Genomic DNA, 24187 nt, shown 5'->3' on the forward strand with positions numbered 1-24187 from the left:
TGCAGAACATAGAAGCAAGAATAAAGGTTTAATCAGGAAGCTAGTTTTTATACATTTGGGGGACTTTAAACAGTTTCAATATTGTAAATTTAATATATCAGCCCATCTCTGCAGAACAGGTAAATTTTTGAAGTTTCAGGGCTGACTATTAAATGACTGTAGTAATATTCAGATTTATTAAGTCAAGGAAATATGTTATGTACCTTTTAAAATTCATTTTACAGTAGGGTTTTCTGGAACTATTAGTTCTGCATGTTTTTTTTCAGTCATCTACTTGTTATTTGTGCTTCTTGTAGCCAGCCTTTCAAGAAATATAGAAATATGCAAATGACTAGGGATGATATTTTACTAATTTCTAATGTTCAAGTATTCTTTTATGCCATGCTTCAACTCCATGTGATGAAAATTCATTGAAGGTGGAAAAACCTGCTTGCATATTAATTACAAACTAATTTTAGTTTTGTTTTATACTCCAATGAAGTATTTTTAAAGAGAAGTTTAGATGCTGGCTCCACATGTTCACTGGGTGATTGGTTTGTAAGGTATGACTAAGAGGAAGCCCACAAATATGCACTGTATTTGTTCATTGAATGCACACAGTATTGGAGTCAGGCAGGAGATTAATTATGTTACATTAGAGATTGTCTGGATATGACTGCAGTTACTAAATATCAGACTGCTTGCATGTGAATCTGCCTCCTGCTGCAGATTTAACGTGTTCCTTATGCTAGGTTTAGTAAAATAAACCTGCACTTGATGAGCCATTTGAGCAATAACGTCATCATATTGTAGTGCAATATCAGGAAAGTTATCTTCTCAAATATGTATAAACTGAGTTTTCTTTTAACTGAAATATAATCTTAGCCAAATGTCATAGGTTACTAAATTGAAGGGTGGTGGTGAAATTCTTGATTAGAAGCACACATTACAAAGTTAGTGATCATATCTTTTCCTGTAGTTTCACTTCTGGAGGGTATGTAGTCTCAACTTAAAAATGAGATAAAGAGCCTTTCTTGTATTTCTGGTTTTGTTTCCTTAATATCATCACAGAATACACACACAATACACACACACACACACACACACACACACACACACACACACACCCACACACACACACACACACACACACACACACACACACACACACACACACACACACACACACACACACACACACACACACACACACACACACACACACACACACACACACACACACACACACACACACACACACACACACACTTTGCTAAGTGACAGTTGAACATGGAGGTTCTGTAAGCTAAAACAAGGGGGTTGAGAAGGGGATGTGAAATCTCAGAGCAGCCTTGGCTACAGTGACATGAGATGGTGGAGTTCAGGATCCTGAGAGGAGGGAACAAGGCAAATAACAGGATCACAACCCTGGACTTCAGGAGAACAGACTTTGGCCTTTTAAGGGACTTGCTTGGGAGCCATAGGATATGGTCCTGGAGAGAAGATGGTCCAGGAGAGCTGGTGATTTTCAAGGAGTACTTTCTCTGAGCTCAAGAATAATCCTTGCCTATATGTAGGAAGTCAAGCAAAGGTGTCAGGAAGCCTGCATTGTTAAGCAAGGAGTTCCTGACAAAAGTCAGACATAAAAATGAACAGTGGAAGTCAAAGCCCAACTGGTGTTGAAACTGGGAAGGAATATGAAAGGCAGCTAGGAGCTAAAGGAAGACTAGAAAAATATGAATATACTGTCAAAGGGGGCAAGGGTTCCTGGTGACAAAAGACATGGAAAATGTCAAGGTACTTGATACCTTTTCTGGAGATCAGGGGAACTACACGCTGGGCAGCCTCACCTGGATCTCTGGGAAGGTGATGGAGCAAATAATCCTGGAAACCATTTCCAAACACAAAGGCAAGAAGGTGATTTGGAGTAGTTGGCTTAGATTTACAAAAGGGATATCAGGCTTGACCAACCTGATAGCCTCCTACAGTGAGGTCACTGTCTTGAGGAAGCAGTGGATGTTGTGTGTCTTCAGCAGGGCTTTCAACACTGTGTCCCGTAACACTCTCATTAACAAACTGATGAAATATGGCCTACATAAGAGGGCGATAAGGCAGACTGAAAACTGGTGGAACTGCTGGGCTCTAAGGGTTGAGATCAGTGTCACAATTTGGACTCCAGTCATCTACCCTAGTGGAGTACACTCCTCCCCAAGGGAGGAGGCATTGTGCTGCCATTCAGAGGGACTTTGATAGGCTGGAGAAATGGGCTGACAGGAACCTCATTAAATTCAACAACAGGAAAGGCTCAAAGTCATGCACCTGGGGAGGAACAACCCCATGCAAAAATACAGCATGGTGCCTGACAGTCTGGAAAACAGCTTTGCAGAAAAGGACCTGGATGTCATCTTGAATGATGAATGATGACCATGAGGCAGCAATGCATCCTTGCAACAAAGAAAGTCAACAGCATCCTGGGCTGCATTAGGAAGATCGTTACCAGCAGGTCAAGGAAGGTGATTCTTCCCTCTACTCGGGATTGGTGAGATCACACATGAAGTCCTGTGTTCAGTTCCAGACTCTGCAGTACAAGAGACATGGATGTCCTGAAGCAAATTCAGCGAAGGGTCACTGAGATGATGAGGGGCTTGGAGCATCTGTGAAACAAAAAGAAGCTGAGAGAGATGAGGCCGTATAGCCTGGAGAAGAGAAGGATCGAGGAGGGTCTTATCAATGTGCATAAATACCTAATGGGAAGGAGTGAAGAAGACAGACCCAGACTCAGTGGTGCTGAGGGACAGGATGAGAAGCAATAGGCACAAATTGAAATATGGTAAATTCCATTTAAATCTAAGAAAGAACTTTCTAACTCTGAGGGTGGTCAAACACTGGAACAGGTTGATGAGAGAGGTGGTGGAGTCTCCATCCCTGGAGACAGTTTAAAACTGGCTGGCCATGGTCCTGAGCAGCCAGCTGTAGTTAACCCTGCTCTGAGCAGGGAACTAAGACTAGATGATCTCCAGAGGTCCCTTCCAACCTCAGTGATTCTGTGGAAAGAATTAAGACCACAATTTACTTACTGATCATATAAAGAATCTGATGTAATGAACATCACTCAAGTTGGCATGTATAACTTATTTGGTTGGATACCAAGGGAAAGTAAAAATTCACTGTCTTTTCCTATTCAGTTGAACTGATCCTTGTCTCTATTAACAGCAACTAGTGCTGGGAGGCATTATGAAGAACTCAGGTTTTCCATCATTTTGGCTTTCTTTTCACACATTGCACAGGTTATGTCAGTGCAGACTTGCTGAGAGAAAATACAAGACAAGTACTCCCCAGATACATGAATGGCTGCAAACACCAACTTCACTGCTATAAGAAAATAACTTGTGTAGCAAAGAGGCTAATATTAATGTTGACAGACAGGTTGGTGGAATCATTATCTGCAATGATACTTAAATAATTTTTTCCCTACTTCTATCCTTTTTTCCTAAGATTATTTTACTCAGATGATATGCCTAAAATCAGATCCTTCTTTGTATATCCCTCAATGGAATCAATTGACTTTGATTACTATCAAATAAATTGAGAGAGTTTATCTTTGAGTGAGAATTGCAGCAACCAGCATGATGAACTGGGAAATCAAAGGTGCTCAGGAAGCAGGTGCGTCCTAGTATTTTTAGAAAGGGTAGAACGTAAATATTTCCCCTAGCTAGTACAAAATAACTTCCAAACAATATAAATAACAGTATTACTGAAAACCTGAGACTCTTTGAACTTTGAGGGCTACAGGGATTTCATGGTACCTGAATATGAATGCTGAATCACTTATGTATCCTGCTCAAAATCACTGATTTGGAAACTTACACAACATGATGGCAAGTAATTATCAACCACCTTCTGCATCCAGTATAATGTATTGCATTTATTACCTTATGCCATTACAGAGTAATTGACACTTTTAGCTGTATCAGCAAACTCTCAGTTGGCTGCAGCATAAAAATATCAAGGTATCAGTAAAATTACTTTTTTTTTTTTTATATATTATGTTAAATCTACAGTTCTGACAGAGGAAGTGTAATATTAGTTGCTTTTTAAAAAAAGTATAGGAATAACCACTGAACAAGTTTGTTCCAAGAACAGTACAACTGACGATGGCCTCTTTTTATAGATCTGAATACTTTCCATCCTCGCTGCAGCAATGCTAAGATTTGTGGGCAAGAGGGAGCACATATGGTAGTTAATCTTGAGCTATGAACATGTTAAATGACTGGCAACTGGGTTCACACTATTTGGCCAGCCAGCTGATGCCAAACAGTTGTATGTAATACGTACAGCATTAATTTGATCTCTCCCTTTCTATTCATAGAATTTTCATGAAAACTTGTGGGAACATAATTCTTTTTGAGAATATATTCTGCCTTTGAATTGGTGAGATGGGATGAAAAATTGAGTAGGATGAAGTTTTGAGCTGAAGATGGAAAGACAGACATTATGATCTCAAAAGACTTTCTTTTGGAAACCAAGAAAAATAAGCATTTTCTGACAGTGTACTCAGTTATCTTCTGTGTAGCAAAGAACATTTTGAGTCAGATGATACTGTTGTTGACATTTTTAATGGAAGTTATTTTTAGTGGTGAGGTGTGTACAGTTTTAAAACTATGAAATAGTCTTATTAGACTGAAAATCTTGGACTAGACAACATTAAATCTCATTTTCTCTAAATGATTATGGCATATGTGCCATAACTAGAAATAGCCTCAGGTGCCTAAAGGAAAAAAACAAACCAAAACCAACAGAGACTTTTTTTTAACCTTAGTATTTGAAAAAGGGTTAAAATTATACTTCTGAGTGAAAGGGAAGATAATTGACAATACTCTTGACTCCTTAAGATTTCATGTGAGATATGGTTACTAAAATCTCTAGTTCTGAAAATGGGCTGCTGATAACTAAATTTGTTTGTGTATTTGGTATTTGAGTCATTTATCTGGATTGCTGTGTAAATATGTGGGTTGACTTATGAAATGGCAAAGAAAATCCCAGCACCCAAAACTTCAGAACAGTCACCTAGAAACAGTGAACAAGAAACCATCAGCTTAAAGTCGAGGCATTGTCTACTAGTACCTGTCAATTTAAGAACTCAACTATAAAAAAAAAGTGAGGAAAGATAAGCAAAAAAGGAAAAAAGGTAGATGCATTTTCTTTTCTCCTTTTCGGCTTTGGTAAAAATGTGTTGCTGAATTGACATGTGATAATTGTAAACAATTCCATTGTTCATTTAGAAAAAAGTGACAAAAACTTTGAACAAGGTACGGTACATTATTTGTGTTATAACAGTGCCTCGAGGGTCTCACAGATAATTTTTTTGGTCTTTAATGTCTGTGCAGTGTATAATGAGGTTATGGTCCATGAAGAACCCACATAGACATATAGGAAACCAAAATAAACTGGATATTTTTACATACCAAGCAATAAAAAACCCCCTGTCTGAAAAGTGTTTCTAATCCTTAGGCAAACATTGAGATGAAAAACTGAGGTAGACATCTCAGCAGTGGCAGGGGTGGTGACTGAACTGGGACTTTTAATGCAGTGTGTTGCCTTCACTATAATGCAATTGCTCTTCTCAAGCATGATTCAAACCATGGGTTTTTTTCTAGCTGTAGTCAGTCTTTCTCCACAGTCTGAAAAAGTTTTGCTTAGAACTCACCTCTATCTTAATTTGTTTGCTACTGTTCTCAAAAAATATTATTTTAAAAAAGATGTATTTTTAGTGGCAGCTGCCAAAATTAGATTTGATAATACATTTGTACTAAAATACCTGCCATTTAATAGTTCTTTAGTTGTGAATTGTGTTGATTTTTCTTTGAATAAATACATTGTAGAATTTGGACTTTTCTGTAAATGTAGAAAAATAAATGAACAGTTAATCATATCTATTTTTCTTTAGGAAGAGTGGCAAGCTTTTAAGGGCTATTATAGTATAGTTAGTAGATTAAATAAACATTTAACAATTCTGAAATCAAAAGAAGTCAAATGGCAGATATTGCTAATTTTTTGACATTGAATATATCAGTGACTGTAAGTTCTACTGTGAAACTACAGTAAAGAAGAGTGCGTGATTATCACAACTAAAAATGTGTTTAAATATAGAAAAGCAATATAGCTTACTGAATATGTCAGAGTCATGATATTGTTCCATGATACTTGGTCTTTCTCTATATGGCTTGATTATACATTGAAGAAAAGAAATGTTAAAGTTGCTACCTAGTTTTTAATTAAAAAATATACACTATTGTGCATTTTCTTTCCCTTTAACATTTCCTGTGAACAGTAACAAAAAAGTGAGGTAGGATATTTTAGTATAATTGCAATGTATTATATTGCATCATAGTTATGTTGCCCTGGCAGTACTAAGCATTTTACTATGCTGGCCCATTTATTATAGCAGATGCATACAGCTGGTACCTTTGAGTTCATCAGTATGAATAAACTCATCTGTGTATCCCAGGACAGATATGCTTGTATGTTTCATGTGTGATAAGAGAAGTGTCAGATCTGACAAACTTTGCCACAGCTGATTATTATCTTGAGCTTTCAGATCATCTAGACTACTGCTTGATACTGCCTTTGCTGCTGAGGGCACCAAACATGACCACCCACTCCAGGATTTGATCCTTTTTCACAAAAAGACAAAGACATAGTTTCCCATACAGTTTCTTATAAAGTGTGTGCACGTGCTATTGTCTTCTGTTTCACTTCATCCTTGCTTCAGGAAGACTACAACACTGCCAGTGTCTTTGAGGAAAACGAATGACAGCTGTCAGTCCTGACTGAGATGAAAATTTACTCTCACCAAGGAATAAAATTTTGAAAATGCTTCAGATCTTTCCTAGAATCCGAATGGCTCTCTTGGACAGTTGAAGTGGTTCAGTATTAGCAGCAGGTATTGCAACATGAATTATTCAAACCTGATGTTGGATGAATTCAACCTCATATGCAACTTAAATAAAATTTCAGAGTTAGTAGCTGTAGTAATGATGGTATCTAGCAGTTACAGAGCTTCTACTTTGAAAATGATAGCAAAGATGCCTGTGTTTTTTTCCAAACGTACAATCATACTGTTATGTTTCTTTAAATGATAGGAGAACATTTACTGGCATACTTTAACAAACTGCAGTCCCTCTTTGGCAGATGGGCACTAAAAGGCAGCAAAAAGCCTATTATATGTAATCTAGTCTATTTTTAAAAGAAATGTTTTTCTACACTGGTTATAAGAAAAGAACTTCAACCAGATTTTTTTTTTTTTAGTAGGGGATTATTTGTAAACTGAAAATTTTTTTTAATTTTTTTTTAATTTTTTTTTTTTTTTTTTTTTTATTCCTACATAACTGTTGAGCTGAAATTAAGTATTCTTGGTAGCAGGAATATAACCTGGCAAGAGTAGCTGAGTTCTAGAAACATTGTGGACAGGTGACATGGTAACTCTTGGATGATAGTGTGTTTTATTAAGATTCGTCTGTGGAGGAATTATAATGGATGCTGTGCACAAACACAAGTTGGTGTGATACACCAATGCTTCTCATTTCCTGAATACATACAGGTAAAATATGATATTTGAACTTCATGCTTCTTAATGGGATACTGAAGGAATATTCATTTCTTGTATCTGTTGGGGCATTGTCTTGCAAATTAGTGCTTGAGAGAATGTTAACCCTAGTGGAGTTATAAAAATTTCTCATAATGGAGGCTGATGGCTTATTCTAAAGCACTGATCATTGATTGCCAAGGCTGCTGTTTTAGGCTATGAACCAAAAGAGAAGAGGAGGAGTAAAGGTAATTAAATCATGACTGGAGGCATTTAAGAAGTACTGGAGAAAGACAGTCATCTCTATAATCTGCCTGTCAAAAGTGAAGGGATGCAGTTTCCAGTCTAAAGCCTGGGGATTAAGTAATAGTAATGCAAGTGACACAGAATTTTGCCTTGTAACTATCAAGATTAAAGGGTGTTTGGTACATGTGCTTGATATTTACATTTGTTTATTTTAGTATTTTAAATTAAGATAACAGAAGGAAACACTGACCAGTGAAATTGACTCTTGGGATTATGGCACAGATGCATTTCCCATTATAATTTAGAAATGTTTCTGTTTCATTTAATTTATAAAGCACATTAAAAAGTGCACTACTGAGATGTTTAATATGAAGTTTGTATGCATGCTTACAAAAAAGTGTAATTAGACCATCATTAACAATGACATTGTAGTTAAGTTTATGTTTATTAAACAAAAATATAATACAAACCTCCCATGTAACTTAATATATATGTGACTTGAAGCCCTGAGACAGTACAGTTCTTGTAACACAAAAATGGTTCCCACTGGGTACATGTGGCTGCATAAAATGCATTTCAGGCAGTGGGGGTTTGTGTAGAGAAATGAGTAAGAATACACATGTGGTTTACTTCTGCAGTTAAAGCAGCAGCTATTCATATGCGATCTACCATGGCTCTTGTAGCTGTCCACTGGAGGGGGACATTATACATACTTATGTATCACTTTTTAAATAAATAATCCCCCAGAAGAGTACTGCTGAATCATAGTCTGGACAGAACTTTCCAAATGTTCACCTTCTGTTCTGGCTACCCAAAGGTTGGTGTAGATTGGGGCTACTGCTGAAGGCGGCATTAAGGGAGGGATTATTTTGGGTTGGTCAGAGCTCTATTATGAAAATCTTTCACTGGCAGAAATAGGTAAAGCATAAAGCAGGTAGCTCTAACACTGCAACTGACTACTGACTGATAAAGCATAGGATTCATTGTTCTAATGAGACTGAAAAATGTAAACTTGGAATGACACACAAATAGGTACATACATCTGTACAAACAGGGAATATAAGAAGCATCATCATGAAATGTTATGGCTCATTTCAATTTAGTTGCTACTGTTAGTGAGGCAAGATACAAAAGTACATCTTTTTTTAACTCACTACTGCACACATGAGACCAAACTGGAAATTTAAATACTAGTGGCAAACAAAATATTTTTCTTTGTTTTTTAAGTGCTTGAACTATTTTTACATTGGGAATGATAGATAATATTTTTTCTTAGGGAAGCAACTAGTTTATTGCTTCAACTTCTCTTTAGCTGTATGCTAAAATCTGTGCACTAACCAGGCTCATACTATTTGAGATTGTCCAATAAAGGCAATGAACTCTGAGTGTGCCTGAAACATGTATAAACGGTGATCCTAATTACAATTTCAAAAGGAAAGGAAGATGATGAATTAGACTGCTGTGACTTACACAGGTTTATTTTTTTCAGTACCATTAGAAAGTCTTTCTCTCTCTTTCTCAAAAAAAAAAAAAAAAACGTAGCTGAAGTCCCTTGTCCTTAAATTCTCCTGGTAGCAGAGGAATTTGGCCATGCAATTCCATTATTCTGAGGGCTGAGTGACTAAATCCAGTGCAACTCTGAGGAATTAACTCTGCTACACTGATTTATCATCATCACTGTCTATTAGTCAATTCTAAACCCCTAGACCTTGTGACAAGTAAAGTATTCCAGTAAGTGCAGCATTTTAAATTCCAGTTAAATTACATTCTGCTTTTTAAACTCAATTATCGTGAAATCAATTGTAAAATTTCTTCTCACTATGAAGTATAAAGAAAATCATAGTTCTAACTTATAGCAAATGCTAGATTTTTATGCTGTTGTATGATTTATGGTATCCTGCTGTAGGTACTTAAAGCAGGGTGAAAGATTCTTAAGGTCAACTAAAGTACTCTACAAATAGCATGTATTGAAATGAACAGATTTAGAAATAGTTTCCATTTTAATTTGTACAATTGGTCTTGTAAAACATATGAAGTTTTCCAAGGCTTAAGAAATGCAAACTAAGGGAGTAAAAGCATGGTCCAAGAGAAGCCTGTAAAATCTGACTTAATTGTCTGTGGTTGAAGATGTTTGAATTACGAAGAGGAACTCTGGAGTTTGAGGTTCTGGGATCTGATTACTAGCTGACTTTTTTGGGTGGTGTTTCTCATGCAAGGCTCTGCAAAGCATACTGTATGTGGTTGATGCTTAACACTTACTGAAGTCCCCCACAGAAAAGCTGTACTCCATGGGATCCTCAGCCTGTTTATTTATGATGAAGCGACTAGGACACTTCGTATTAGAACCCATGCTTGAATGAAACCCTTACAGTTTTGTGAATTTCTAGAGTATATTAGAAACAAAGTACTGCATTAGAATGTGTTACAGTGGAAAGGAAATCCCACTGAAACCATCTGGAAGTAATATATTTAAACGTTTCATTAGATGGTTGATATATTAGCAGAACAAAAAAGACTGCATTTTGCCTATCAAAAGATTATGCATACTCGGAGATGTTGTGGAAGATGCAAACTAGCAACAAAGATGGATTTTATTTTGAGAGGAAGGGATATCTATCTTTTGTGTATTTGTGACTATCATTGGTAAATAATGTACTTGTGTGTGTCAGGGAGTGACTAGATCATTACTAATAAAAGCCTCATGTACCTTCCTGTAGGGGAAATTAACTTAACTGAAACTTCAACCACCTAAAGTCAGCAATCAGTTGAAATAACAGAGCTTGACAGTGACTGAGGTGGTATTTTTCTAGGGGCCTGACAGCTGAGGTATGTCTAAATTGCCAGAGAAAAAAGTATTTATAACTGGCAGCCTAAAAACTGTGTGTTAGATTTATTTTCTTTCTGATAACTCTTGTCCAAGGCCCTTTAAGGTCAATATGCTTTCTGCACTCTGCCCCTTACAGAACTGAGTTCTTTCACTGAATTTCTCATTTGGGGGAGTTGTGGAGTGAAGAAAGTGTGTGTGTGTCTAGGCTTTGCCATAATCCTTTGCTTCAGAAAAGTTGAGAACTTCCAAACCTCTGTCAAATGCCTTTTTTTTTTTTTTCTTTTCACTTTTACAGCTGTTATTTGCATCTATGTGGCTGAGAGTATATAAAGCTAATTTCTATATAGCTTTTCATTTTAAGCTGTGTTACTTTGATGTTTCCTTCTCATGAGTTAGCTACTGAATAGTACTTACCAAATGAGTATCTGAAAAGGGTCAGCCATTAAACAAAATGGATTCTTCATTGTGAAGGCTGCCATTTCTCTTTTTAATTATTTTTTTTGGTGAAATTAAGGGGTGGAGAGAAGTTCTGAGTCCACAGCTGAGCAAGATGTGACCTTGCTGATCTTGGAATTTTCTTTCTTTGCCCTATGCTTCCAAGTCTGCCATATGCATCAAGTGCTCTCCTTATCATCCTGATGCTGCACTTGCTATGTTCTTCCAACGTGATGATTTTTATTAAAAAAGAGTGCTGGTTACACCCTTCTTACTGTACTTCCTGCAAAAGAAAGCTCTTCCACATACTTATAGGCCTTGTCATAGTCTGTTTGCTTTGCTTGCTCCTTGAATGGATTTCTGAGCAGTGATAGAGTGAAATAGATACTGCATGCCTGTTGAATGGAGTCAAAGAAAGTCCTCCGCAACTTCGCCAGCTTTCATAAAAGTTAAGATAGCCAGATATTTTTTTTTTTTTGGGGGGTTCCTTTTGTGACTTTGTTGCTGATATGTTCTTTAGTTTAAAACAATGATCCTTTGAACTCTCCAGAAGTTCTATCACATTTTTTAGGAGCACAAGACTTTTGTAAGACATTATTTTAACAGGGAACTTTATTTATGGACCAGCGCTTTCCTAATTGGAACTATATATGAGTGTCATAAATGAAGTACTGTTTAGGTATATATGGTCATGTCAACTTAAGCAGCTCCATACACCCTCATTTTCTTTTGAAGCAGTTATTTAGAGAGCAAGAGCACTTGATTCCACAGGATAGAAACTCATAACTGTATAATGTTTTGAATATAAACCTTTGGATTTACTGAAACATTTGTTTACAAAGTCAATGAACATGTCATCCAGAAAAGACCAATGAAAAATAGTTAATGAAACCTCCATAAGTTTTGTTTTATTTATTTATTAACCCTAAATAATCCCTATTTATCATAGTACTGCATATATAATTTTCTTTACCAGTCTCTAAGACCCTGTCAAATTCACTGTTTTTTTGTTTTTTTTTTTTTTTTTTTTTTTTTAATTCTAATGCCTTCATTTATTAGGTTCTTTTTATATCTGAGTATGTGTTTAAGGATTTATCTCAAAGTCACCAGTAAGCAGCTATGTATTTTGGTCTTGGTGATATTAATTGATTTCAATGGAAATTAAGTATCAAAAGTTCTTTGAAGATCTGGAAGTAAATGACTCGCTGATAATTCTGTAAAGACTAGAATTAAGTCATCTGTCTGCATACATGAGTTGGGTACTATTAAATGTTTCTGGGGATCTGGTCCATAGAAATTAAAGGTTTGACTATAAACTTCTGGAGTCAAGAATTCATGCAGGAAGTTGGTAGTAAAACTAAGAAAATAATTCTTGACGCAGTTCATCCTTTCATCTTCCAGTGTCATCAAAAAGTCTCCCTCTTCTGTCACAGGTTATTCACTCTTTGTACTTAAACTACTTGCAGTCCAAGTATTGACTGTTTGAACTGTGATCAATGAAACATTCAAAGAAGAAATTTTCTATATGGTCAGAAGAACACTCACATTTTTCATGAAAATTTACAGAACACTTAAAGACTAAAAATTACAAGTTTAGTAAAAAAATGAATGTGCATAAGCTACCATATACAGAAGAAACAGAACCAGTAGTGTTTTGGCCAGTGTATACTTTTCAGGCTGGTAAACTTAATACTTAAAGTTTCTTTTCTTATTTCATCCCTTTATCATTCTGAATTGGGAGTAAGCTGGGCCTGATAGCTTGTCAATGATCTTCATCTTCCTCTTGCTTCATTAGATCTGTTGCCTTATTGAAATTACTTTAAATGAAAATGGTTATAATGAATTCCTTGTATAGAACAAGATGTTTAATTCATGAAATTTATTCTAGGTTTGTTCAAATTTAAATTAATATTTTCCCTAGCAAGCTTTTTCTCTCTTACAGGAATACAGGATTGGAAAGTACTTCTTAAGTCACTGAATTCAGTCGTCTGTTAACAAAGAATCTTTTCATAAACTTGTTGAGCTCCCCTGACATTGAGCTCACTCTTGGAAAAAACAAACATTTGCTTCCACAGATTGTTACAGATTCCCACTGGTCTCATGCATAGCTATCAGCTTCTGATTTTCTCAAGGTTGCTTTATATATTTTCTCATGGACAGCTTATACTGAGTTCACCCCAAACATCATTTGGTTTAAATAACATGTTGCCAACCAGTTACTCTTTGCAATAAGAATGAAAATTAATTTGTTCAACTTCAGCAGTACACATTGGTTTGGGGCGGGGGGAAGGTGGCAATTCCCTTTAAGAATTCTGGAGTCAGGCTTTTCTGAAATTACTGTCACAGTGATGAATGCTTCTTGATACTAAGTCCAGAATTTTAAATTTTTGAAAATGCACATTCAGGAGATCAGAGACTACCTTTAGGGTTTGGTGCTTGTTCTGTGCTGCCCTGATTGAAGGGACCCTTGAAAGGCACAGCAAGGCACACATCCAGGAGAGCATGCTGGACTGAGCAGCACTTGCTGACACTCCTGACAGCCATCTGTGCTGAGCAGAGCCCCCTTGCAGGGAGCACAGAAGACAAAAGAAACAATCTTGTGGGTTGCAAGGGAAATGAGAGAAATAAGTGGTACCTATAAATGAAATGTTGAACCCACTTGGAAGCTTTAATTTAGACTCTTAAACCAATTAAATATTTAAATAATCTGGGGGTTTTTTTTGACCTTCAGCTCCTTATATACCTTTTGGTTTTGATGGTATTTCTGCTTTTCTGAAATCTCCCCAAGGGAATGTAATCACATAATAACATATTCCACAGTAAAATGCATGATCATCTTAAATTATGAGATCGTTAAAAAACAGACTGCACTTCTGAACCTTACCTGCTCAGCAGCTTTTTACCTTCTGAAATTAACAGTGGTTTGTGGCTAGCTTGGTGTATTGGCAAAGATTTTTAAAAGAAATTCTCACTACTAGTGGTAAAGAAACCAAGTACTTGCGCTGAAGATGTGCGTGGAGACCAAAACATAAAAAACACCATCTGTGACCTAAACTGCATCTGTTGGTTGGCCACTAAAAGAGGAGGAAGGTTTTGATTTACTAGCCAGACAGCTTTCTCAATTTTCTTGTCAGGAAATATCTTTAAACTGCAATACAGCTATGACAGCTTGGATAACAGCGTTTAGCTATACTCCAGCAGCTTTTAGATTTTACATGCTATATGCCTAGGCCTGTCAGAGAGACCTGTGCCAGACAAAACACTTCTAAAATAATTTTTTTCTCCTTTTCTTGCACTTGCTGAATGTGAAATCTTCTAGTCATTTGGTATGAATTTTAAAGTTTTCCCCCCACAGATGTGGACTTTGATGTCACTTTAATATTAATAAAGACTGAACTAATAGTCCTTCATCACTATTTAAAAAAAGTTGAAACAGAATATTCATTGTGCAATAAATACATTGCCAGCACGTATGTATTGCCAGACTTTGAAAGATAGGTAGGCAACTTGTTTTCTGTTGTGTTTGGTGTGTTTTATTTTATTTTTTTTTTTTAAATTAAGCTTAGTATTTTTTTAATGACAGCATCTATTATCTAATAGATATTAAAATAGTGAGTTAATGAGTAAACAATAGTACCAGCTTACCTTAATGAACAGTAGATCTTCATGTGGCTCTGCTTGTAACACCCAAGTTGCAGATGCTTAATTTTTTTTAATCCAATGGGACAAACTTTAATAGAATAACCAAAGTTCTTCAAATGCTATGAGCTTTCTCATAAACACCTCTCTACATTCTTTTTATATTTGCTCATATGCTTGTACAGAGAACGATACAATTAGCCAATGGTCTGATTCTGTTTCTAACTTAATGTTGCTCCTCATGCCTTTTGAGAAGTTAAGGTTATCGGCAGAAAGATATGACTCTCAACAGCAATGACTTATCAGTGTCTTTCTGGTTCTTTTTTCTAGAGCTGTGTATGAATGTCGTGATAAATTGTGAACTGAATTTGCAACATTCCTGTAGAGTGTGTTTTCCATCCATGTAAGCAGCTTTGTTGGCCCAAGTGTCAGGTGAATCGCTGTACGAAAACCTCAGTTTATAAAGAACTACTGGTGTTGCTGTGTCAAGTAATGACTGTCATGTATGTAGGCACAGTAATTTATTTATCACACAGGAAATAAATACCTTTGAAGATACCATATCATGAGCCACTCATGTACAGTTCTGTCTTATACTTTAGTTTCTTTAGACTTTTGATTTAGGTCAGCATTCATCATACTTACCATAAGCAGTTCAGAAGTCAGGCATTTAATCTAAGCTTGTCACCTAAGCTCTCCTCCATAGTCAGCTCCATTGAAGAATAGGTTGTTCTTCTCATCTTAGGGTAAATGTTCAAGCTGAGTGAGATGAATTACATTCCACAGGCATTTTTCTGGACATTCAATAGGTAAGATCTTGGGTGACCTTGTATTTTTTAATTTGCAGTCTTTGCCTTTCTGAATATAAATATAGGTGGATTTCCTGCTCTGTTGCCAGGTAAGCATGTAGAGTTTTATGGTCATACCTATTTTCATGGATCTTACCAATGATTATGGAAATGCAGTTCCTTTTTGAAGAAAAATTTTATGTGTTACCTGGGCTATCAACTTGCATGCCATCTGCCTTTCAAACTTTGAAAAGCCCAAACATAAAACTAAATATCTTCTTAGATGTTTTCATGGCATTACATGCTACAATAAAAGCTGTCAGTTTCCTTTAATAAGGCTTGGAAAAAACTCCAAACCCTTAATGGCTTCCCTAAGTAGCCAGTAGTTAGCTCAACTATGTATTGTATGGTGTACCTTCTTCCTTTTTCTCCCTCTCCCCCCCCTTTTTCTCCTCTCCCCCCCTTTTTCTCCTCTCCCCCCCCTTTTTCTCCCTCTCCCCCCCCCCTTTTCTCCCTCTCCTCCCCCCCTTTTTCTCCCTCTCCCCCCCCTTTTTCTCCTCTCCCCCCCCTTTTTCTCCCTCTCCTCCCCCCCTTTTCTCCCTCTCCCCACTTACCACCTCTCCCCCCTTTTCTCCCCTCTCCCCCCAGCCTCCCTCCCCACCCTCTTTCTCCCCCTCCCCTTTTTCTCCCCCTCCCCCTTTCTCCTCCCCTCCCCCCCTTTTTCCCCCCTCCGTTTTTCTCCCCCCCTGCCCCCCTTTTTTCCCCCCGCCTCGCCCCCCTTTTCTCCCCCCCCCCCCTCTTTTCCCCCCCCCCCCCCTTTTTCTCCTCCCCGTCCTCCCCCCCTTTTTCTCCCCCCTCCCCCCCTTTTTCTCCCCCTCCCCCCCCTTTTTCTTCCCCCTCTCCCCCCCCCTCTTTTTTCCCTCCTCTCCCCCCCTTTTTTCTCCCTCTCCCCCCCCCCCCCCCCCCTTTTTTTTTCTCTTTTTTTCTTCCCTGAAATTGCTCTCAATTAATTTTGTAATCCCCAATTCCCTTGCTGGAAGAGATAATGATGCTGGTTGCTGTTCATGATTCTGTATATCTCAGTTATATGCCCCTTGGTTAACTCTTTTTGTACCTGAAGAGACCTAGTCTGTGCAGTTGTTCTTCTTACAGAAGCTTCCATTCCGGTTACATCTGCTTGGGACTAGATGGGACTAGACTGACACATCATGCTTAAAATGGGGGTGAGCTATGGGTTGATTCAGTAACATGACCATGTTTCATTTTCTTGCAATCTTTCCTATTTTTTTATATCATCTGATTAATTTTTTGATCATTGTTGAGCACTGAAATGACACTTTAGCAGTTCAATAAATTACTAATCTGAAATCTCATTTCTAAGTGACGATAGCTCTTTATTTTACATATAGAATTACGATTATTTTATCATACTTGTAATTTTACATTTACCTGTATTGAATTTCATCTGCTATTTAGCACCCAGTCAGCCAAAGCTGTAGGGTCCTCTGCAGTTCTTCACATTTGACCTTTGTCTTATCTGTTAAGTAACTTCACCAACAGTTTCTACTTCACAGTTCATCCCTTGTTCAGACCACTCATTAATGGACTGAACAACCAGTTACCATTTTTTACCTTTCTGACTGGGTCATGGTAGGTGGTTATTTCTTTCTGCCATGCTTCTGGACAGCTTGTAGTTTATGCTTGCTTAAGTCACTAAATTTCTGATTTTTTTCAGTATTTTAAGATCTATCTCAGATGTTCTTGCTAGCCATGGTAATAAGAATGTCATCAGCTGTGCTTACAATGCCTACTCAGGTCTATTTTGGAGTAAGTTTAGTGAGATTTGAGCTATACTACTGGAGAAATTCCACTTGTAATGGAAATCTTTCAGTGGGGAATCAATATCTGAGTTTACTTTGCAAAGAACATGACAGATATAGCCTATAATTCTCTGTCTTGTACATATAGTCAGCATTCTGAGTTCCTTGTTATCAGCTGCTTCCATGTGTCCTCTTTTCCTTTTTCTTTTTATTACTAAGGCATGTTAGTTTATTACTTCAATTAAAAAAAACCAAACCCAAACAAACAAAAAAACCCCCCAAAATCAAAACCCAACCATATAATAATTCTGAGGTGTCAGAAGGTGAATGGGTGACATTTAATATCTTTGGAGTTTTTGTCACCAGTGAGTAAAAAATTAAAAAAAAATAAAATTCTTCATGCAGAGAAGGTACACCGCCCCCCAATTCCAGAAAAAGTACACTTTTTGAAGAGATGTTATGAGGAATGTCTAGCCTTTTATTAAAAGTTACGACATAATTCTATAGTAAAAATGTTACAGATAGATAGGATATTTCTATTCACAGTACATGTAAGAATTAAAGCTACTCTGTGATGCTGGTTTTCCTTCTGGTGTTTTTTCCTGAGAGCTGAAGATAATTTCAAGTGCTTGTCTCTAGTATTTGCTTTCCAGATTCACACTGTAATGTGTGCATCTTTTCTCAGACTCCCACTGAAGTCATGCGTCTTGTGATTTACAGTTTAAACTATTCAGATGGCAGCTAGTAGCTGTAAGCAAATGTGCTTATACAGATAACCTTTGCACAAAGTTTTGGAACATATCATTCCTTGTACTTACGAGGATAAACAGAAAAGATTACAGTCATTGGAAAACCACATATTTTTTAAGAGCAATACATTTTTATCTAGCTCATTTTTTAGATGATCATGGATATTCACTCATTTTGAAGATGATAAACAAGGTGTTGCTTGTCTTCACTCACCTCAGTTGGCCTTATACCTACGTTATGCTCTCTCCTACAAAAGGAAGCTCAACCATAGCCTTTCACAAACTGTTTTGGTGTCTATTCAAAGTTTTCCCAGGGGAACCCTGTTATAACTTCTTTCAGGCTCTCCTCAGACCTCTTTTCAGCCTCTTTCTCACGTTGTAATATTGCTGTCAACTTTCCCCTATTTAAATTTCATACAGCTTTCTAAAAAGAAACTTGCGTAAGCTGGTTTGCCAAGATCTGATTTAACTGTTTAACTCCTTAGTTATACGTTAAGCTTCCATAGTAGACTGTTATCCTTAGGTGAACAGATACGTATTAAAACCTGAAAGCCAGGTGAATGGAAGAAACACTTGATGTCTGACCAGAAACTGTAAGCTGTTAGAGATACCTCAAATCACCATGCCTACAAACAGTTATATTTTCTCCAGCTTGAAATGGATTTTCCAGCAGTTTGTAATAATTGGTTTTTAGACTTGAAATGTCATCTGCTTGCACCTATTGTATTTACTGGAAAGGTGATGAAGGCTTCCTGCAAGCTTAATTGTAACTCTTTAAAAAAAAAAAAAAAAAAAAAAAAAAAAAGGCAATAAATAATTGTGGTTTTTTTTTTTTTTTTTTTTCCTTTTTTCTCTCTGTCTTTTTTCTTTTCTCTCTCTTCTCTTTCTTCAACAAAAAGACATAAATTAGTTCCTTTGTTAGTTAACTATTATCTTAGCAGATGGCACTGTTGTATTCATGAATCGAGAGGGCATTCTGAAACCCTGGAACAATTGATAACATATCAGAAAAGAAGCTTTACTTTGATCCTTAGACGCTACTTTAATCAAATGATAGCCAGGGATCAAATCCAAACTATGAAAATGTTTGTCCCTGACATCTGTTGTGTGGAAGTGAGGAGCTTTTCTGAGCTCTCTACAAATTAAAGATCTCACAGCCACAACTCTCCACTGGGCATTTTTTACAACTGTAATTGAAGATGCCCAAGGTGATTGCTTAATCAGCCCGTTCTGCAGCACATTAAAATTCACCATGACTTGCACAGCTACCTGACTCACTGGGGAAAATCTGAGGTAGGGCTGTCTCACAGAAATACTGCCTGGTTTTAGCACAATCTAGTGTCTCACTTGATCATATCTGTCAAAATACTCCTCATCCTTGGAGAGCATGTTAGCATAGTATAAGAGCAGATATTACTTCTCTTTGCCTCTAGGGCTGCTTCTGTTAAGTCAAGTGAGTGTGTGATTCACAGCTTTTAACCTCTGTCCTCCTCAGAGGCTCTGAGACAACATGGAGGCAGCTTCCAGCATAGCTAATCTGACTTTTCCACCAGTTTATTTTCCTACTAAGTGGCTTTAATTGATCTTACCTACTCCTCAGTCTTTGGTCCTGGCTGAAACAGAGTTCTGACAAACATAGATTGTTCCTGGGATATTTATGCTACCATACATCCCTTTACCCTTAAAAGTGTGATTACATGATGATCTATGCTATCATAACATTCGAAGGTACCATAGGAAGTAACTCACGCAGAGATCGTAGTCTTCTAGATTTTCCCTGAAGATATATATTCAGCAGAAAATCCTAGCAGAATAAGCTTCTTTCTGTGCAGTATTAGCACTTTAGTGATGCCCCCAAATTAGTGCATTCCTAGAGGTACTGGTTTCTGTAACAAAAGTTAATTTCATATGCAGAAGGACCACATACCGTGATAGTTGGGTTTTTAATGTTTTCAAAGTTAAATAGAAGATACAAGTCATGTGTTTTACATCCTGCACTAAAAATTCTTATTCTCTTTTTTGGTACTTCTTTTTGGTGGTATGAAAGACTACTTTCAAGTCCCCAGCAGTTTTCTAGCTGTCAGTGTCGGTTTATTACAAACCTCTCAGTAGCTCTTCATATCCATCATTCATGTAATCACTAGTAGTGGCCACACCATGTTATTCACTCCTAATTTGTCTTTGATGTTTTGCTTGGGTAACTCTTCTTCTAGTGGCCTTTCCTCAGCTTTGTTTATGACTGTCATCTGGCATGGGGCCTGCACAGGAGGCAGCTCATCTTGCCCATGTAACTCTGGCAGCTTGTTTGCACCACAGACAGGTGGAGTTTTAGTTATTTATTTAAACTACTTTACTAGGCTCAGGTTCTTGGAAGTATTTCATTTGGAGTAAAGGAATAACCTTGAGGTGGTAAATTAACCTTTAAGGCTAATACTTTTAAGGAAACTCTGATTTCTTCTTCTACACCTGTAGCTAAGCTTACTCTGTCCTACAGGCTTACACAGTATGTTATTCTCCTTCCCCACCTGGTCATAAGATTTCCCTGTTAAACCACTTCTAGAAGAACATATCTTGCAGAATTCACTCATAAGCTGTCACTAGTCAGAGGTCTGTTCTTGCATGACCAGGGTTAGTAATTTACAAACAATATCCCTGGTAAACAAAAATGTGTGAGTTGCTATTCCTGCCACTAACTCACGTAGCAAACTGTAGAGGACAGTAGGTCCAGTCTCACTTGCATTTCTTCAGAGAGAGTGGAAAGTATTTTTGCTCTTTTGAAACCTTTGTCACTTACTGTAATTCCTATTTATAGTCAAATCATGGACTGGATTTGTCACCTTTAAATACAACACAAACTGGCAACCTGGTCTTCCTTTCCCTCCTGTAGGACACACAAACACACATATACCCTTTCCAGAGACAAACATGGCATCAAAACGAGACTATAACTTAAAGATGTGGGCACATATTATGAATATTTGCTAGTATTTACAGAGTAGTTAAAACTAATGGCACTGATTCTTAGACTGTTTTGATGCGTTGACTGTTTTGGACAAGTTTTACAGGTAAACATAAGAAACTAAACCACTAGAATGCAGAAAAATTTTATTATTGAACGGACTGTTGTGTGTTTGTTTTTTTTTTTGGTAGGAAACCTTATATGTTGGTGATAAGACTATTATTCTTGAAGCTGGCAAATTTGAAACCATAATAGCAAAAAAATACACTAATTCCATACTGCTTACATGAGTGTCTCTTTGTCTCTGCTGCTTTATATCGCCCGATGATCAAAGATTTCTACAACAATCAAGATGACCTTTGTGGTGTGCAGGAAGTGTCACATCCACAGAGAACCTTAAATAATTCTCTGTCTGTGAGTTTCTGAAATGCTGTAGTTTTTCATCTCAGTAACTGACATGTCTGTCACTTGGAGACTTTACTCATCCAGACTTTATAGGAAAAAATGATATCTTTTTAATAGTGCATGAAAACAATCCATAAATCATAGAGATATATTGTTATTTACATTTTTCAAATATATTTTTATTTTCAAAAAATACAAAATTAATTATACCAGAAAAAACCCACCATTTTTTGTCTTAACCGAAAATGAGAGCCCTTCAGAGCTCTCTTGATTAAAATACTGCAGATTTGAAGACCTACAGAAAAATCTATTGTCAGCATTATATTCTTTTAAGCTCTTAAAAAAAAAAAAAAATTAAATTCTGGTTAGATATACTATTCAGGTTAAAGTACATATTCCCATGATTAAGTACCAAACTGTTGATTTTTCCAGTAGTCTCAAGGTTAAAGCTATTCCATGGAATAATTCAAATTCCTCCAAAGTCTGATTCAGTGGATACTCTTGTTGCCTATATTGAATTGTACGCAGCAGACCAATAAAAGCGATCTGATTGATCTATCTCGTTATGGTTTTGATGGCTTCTAAAGCACTAGCTATAAAATAAGCTAACTGGAAAATCAAAGCTTTAGTGACCTCTGAGGACTCTTCATCAAGTAGGTTGGTCTAAATCATGTTATTTTAAATTTAGATAGTACATTCACAACACATTTTATGTAACAAACATTGACTATTTGTGAATAGCCTCCCTCCCCTGTTAAACATAGAGCCTATTAAGGAAAAGTCTCCAAGTAGCTGGGAGCAAGCCTTTAACAATTTAGTTAAGTAGTGAATGTTTGGGTACTGGAACGTTCAGAGGGGTTACCCACCTGCAAACCCTGGTTTGTCAATATTCCAAGTTTTCCACAACCACATGCTTCCCCTAGCCTCTTATTTTGATGATTTCTCAGTTACTGGTCTGTATAATGAGCATCTGCACCTGCAGAGTTGAAAAGACCACCTCGTATAGTTGACTCATCTATAAGGATTGCTCTGGGAAGAAGAGAACAATTTTGTTGTTTCTGGTCAGAGGAAAATGAATCTATATGTTTGGATTACTTCAAACATCTTTTGTATATTTAGAAATGCTTGTGAATCAGAGCCATAAACACATATCAAAATCATTAATAACAAGTTTAGGTATTTAAGTTTCTTCTGTGTTTATTTTCAAATTATCTGATGATCTCTATGAACACTTTAGTTGCAGGTACTTGAAATCAGCACAGACACTTACTGTAAAGTTTCTGCTTTGTGATCAGATGGTAAAATATATTACTGGAGAAAGTCTTAAGATACTTGCTAAAAGCGTAACCTTGTTTATTCCATTTCTGAATGTAACTTTAAAATATTTTGACTAGAGGACCAATTCACAATGTTACTGGGTGCTCTTTTTAAGTCTGGCTTGATTTGTAATTGAGTTTTTATATTTTCTGCAGAGTTTCTACTTACAGAAGTTAACAAGCTTTCTTTAGAAGTATTAAAGCTGATTTAGGATGTCTTGAGTGAAACTATATCTCACTAGTTTTAATTTGAAGAAACAAACCACATCGATTAGTTAAAATTCAAGTGCATTGATTCATTCAGTTTAATCCTGTGGTGTTAGATTGTTGCAGTGGTAATAGCGCTCTTCATCCTTTCTGAGCTACAGCTGTATCCCTCTGGTGAAATGAAGTGCATCAAACAACTATCAGGAAGGAGAGGGAGGGTAATTTTACTTAAATACTGTCAGAGGATATAGTCAAATTGCCCTTCTCTTCATAACAGGTAACTTAGTGTAAAGGTTGCTGGCCTTACACCATTAGAACTTCCTGAATTTAATTTCTTCTGAAAACTTTATAAAGAAAAGGTGAATGCCCACATGTTGGGACTTGTCCTAATTTCAAAATCAAGAGGAAGACTGCAGCCTTGACAATCTCTCTGCAATGGCTCATGTCTGGGCCCTGGCAAGCAGCAAGCCTCTGAGGCAGCAGGTCTCGGTGGACACGGTTCCCCTGCATCAGCAAGTCTCTGACCGCTATCACCCGTCACTCTTTGTTGCCCTGCTCTGATTTGTGGATCTGGTACAGCCAGCCCAAATGCTTCCTCTGTCAGAACTTGTTGCCCTGCACCTGTTTTTTAGCTGAATATATGTAGGAGGAGAAAGATTCACCTCCCTCTCCTAGAAGTCACGAGCCTCCAGCTCCATCGTTGCCAGAGCCCCTATGCCTGCATAAGCACACATGCTTATTCCTCTTCCTGTGCCATTTGTGTCTTGGGCTCTGCACTCCAGAATCGCCACGAAGAGCCCGTTATCTTCTGTTTATCACCCCTGGTCCTACACCTGCTGGCGCAGGGTCTCGACTCCCTGCAAGCCGTGCTGCTGCCGCTCTCTGCCCCAGCCTCAGGAGGAGCACGGGGTACAGGGGGGCCCTGAGGCCTGAGTGCCGAACGGCCGCATCCTGCCGTTGGGTGCGGGTTGAGGCCTCCGGCCTTGGAGTCACTCCAGACAGGGCAGGAGTCCCGTGGCACCACCTTCGTTGTGCCAGCTCTGGCAGCGAGACGCAGCCCCGAGCAAAGCTTCTGGGACACCACGTGCCCCCTCTAACTCCCGCTTTCTGCCTGCACAACCTGCTGGTAGTGCTCCTGGTTCCCTGCACTGCCCTGGTCTTAGCTGAATAGGAAACTGGACCCAACCTTGCTGTGCCCCCAGTGACATTTTCTAACTGGCGGGCAACTTCTT

General features: G+C 37.5%; 1 long non-coding RNA gene across 1 annotated transcript in view; it reads left to right on the forward strand.

Annotated features, from left to right (window-relative positions):
• Positions 1-24187, forward strand: part of LOC115338292 — a 155775-nt gene that overhangs the window by 6844 nt on the left and 124744 nt on the right. The gene's annotated exons all lie outside the window — the stretch shown is intronic.

Source organism: Aquila chrysaetos, chromosome 2 (genome assembly GCF_900496995.4).
Source record: "Aquila chrysaetos chrysaetos chromosome 2, bAquChr1.4, whole genome shotgun sequence".
Classification (NCBI taxonomy): domain Eukaryota; kingdom Metazoa; phylum Chordata; class Aves; order Accipitriformes; family Accipitridae; genus Aquila; species Aquila chrysaetos.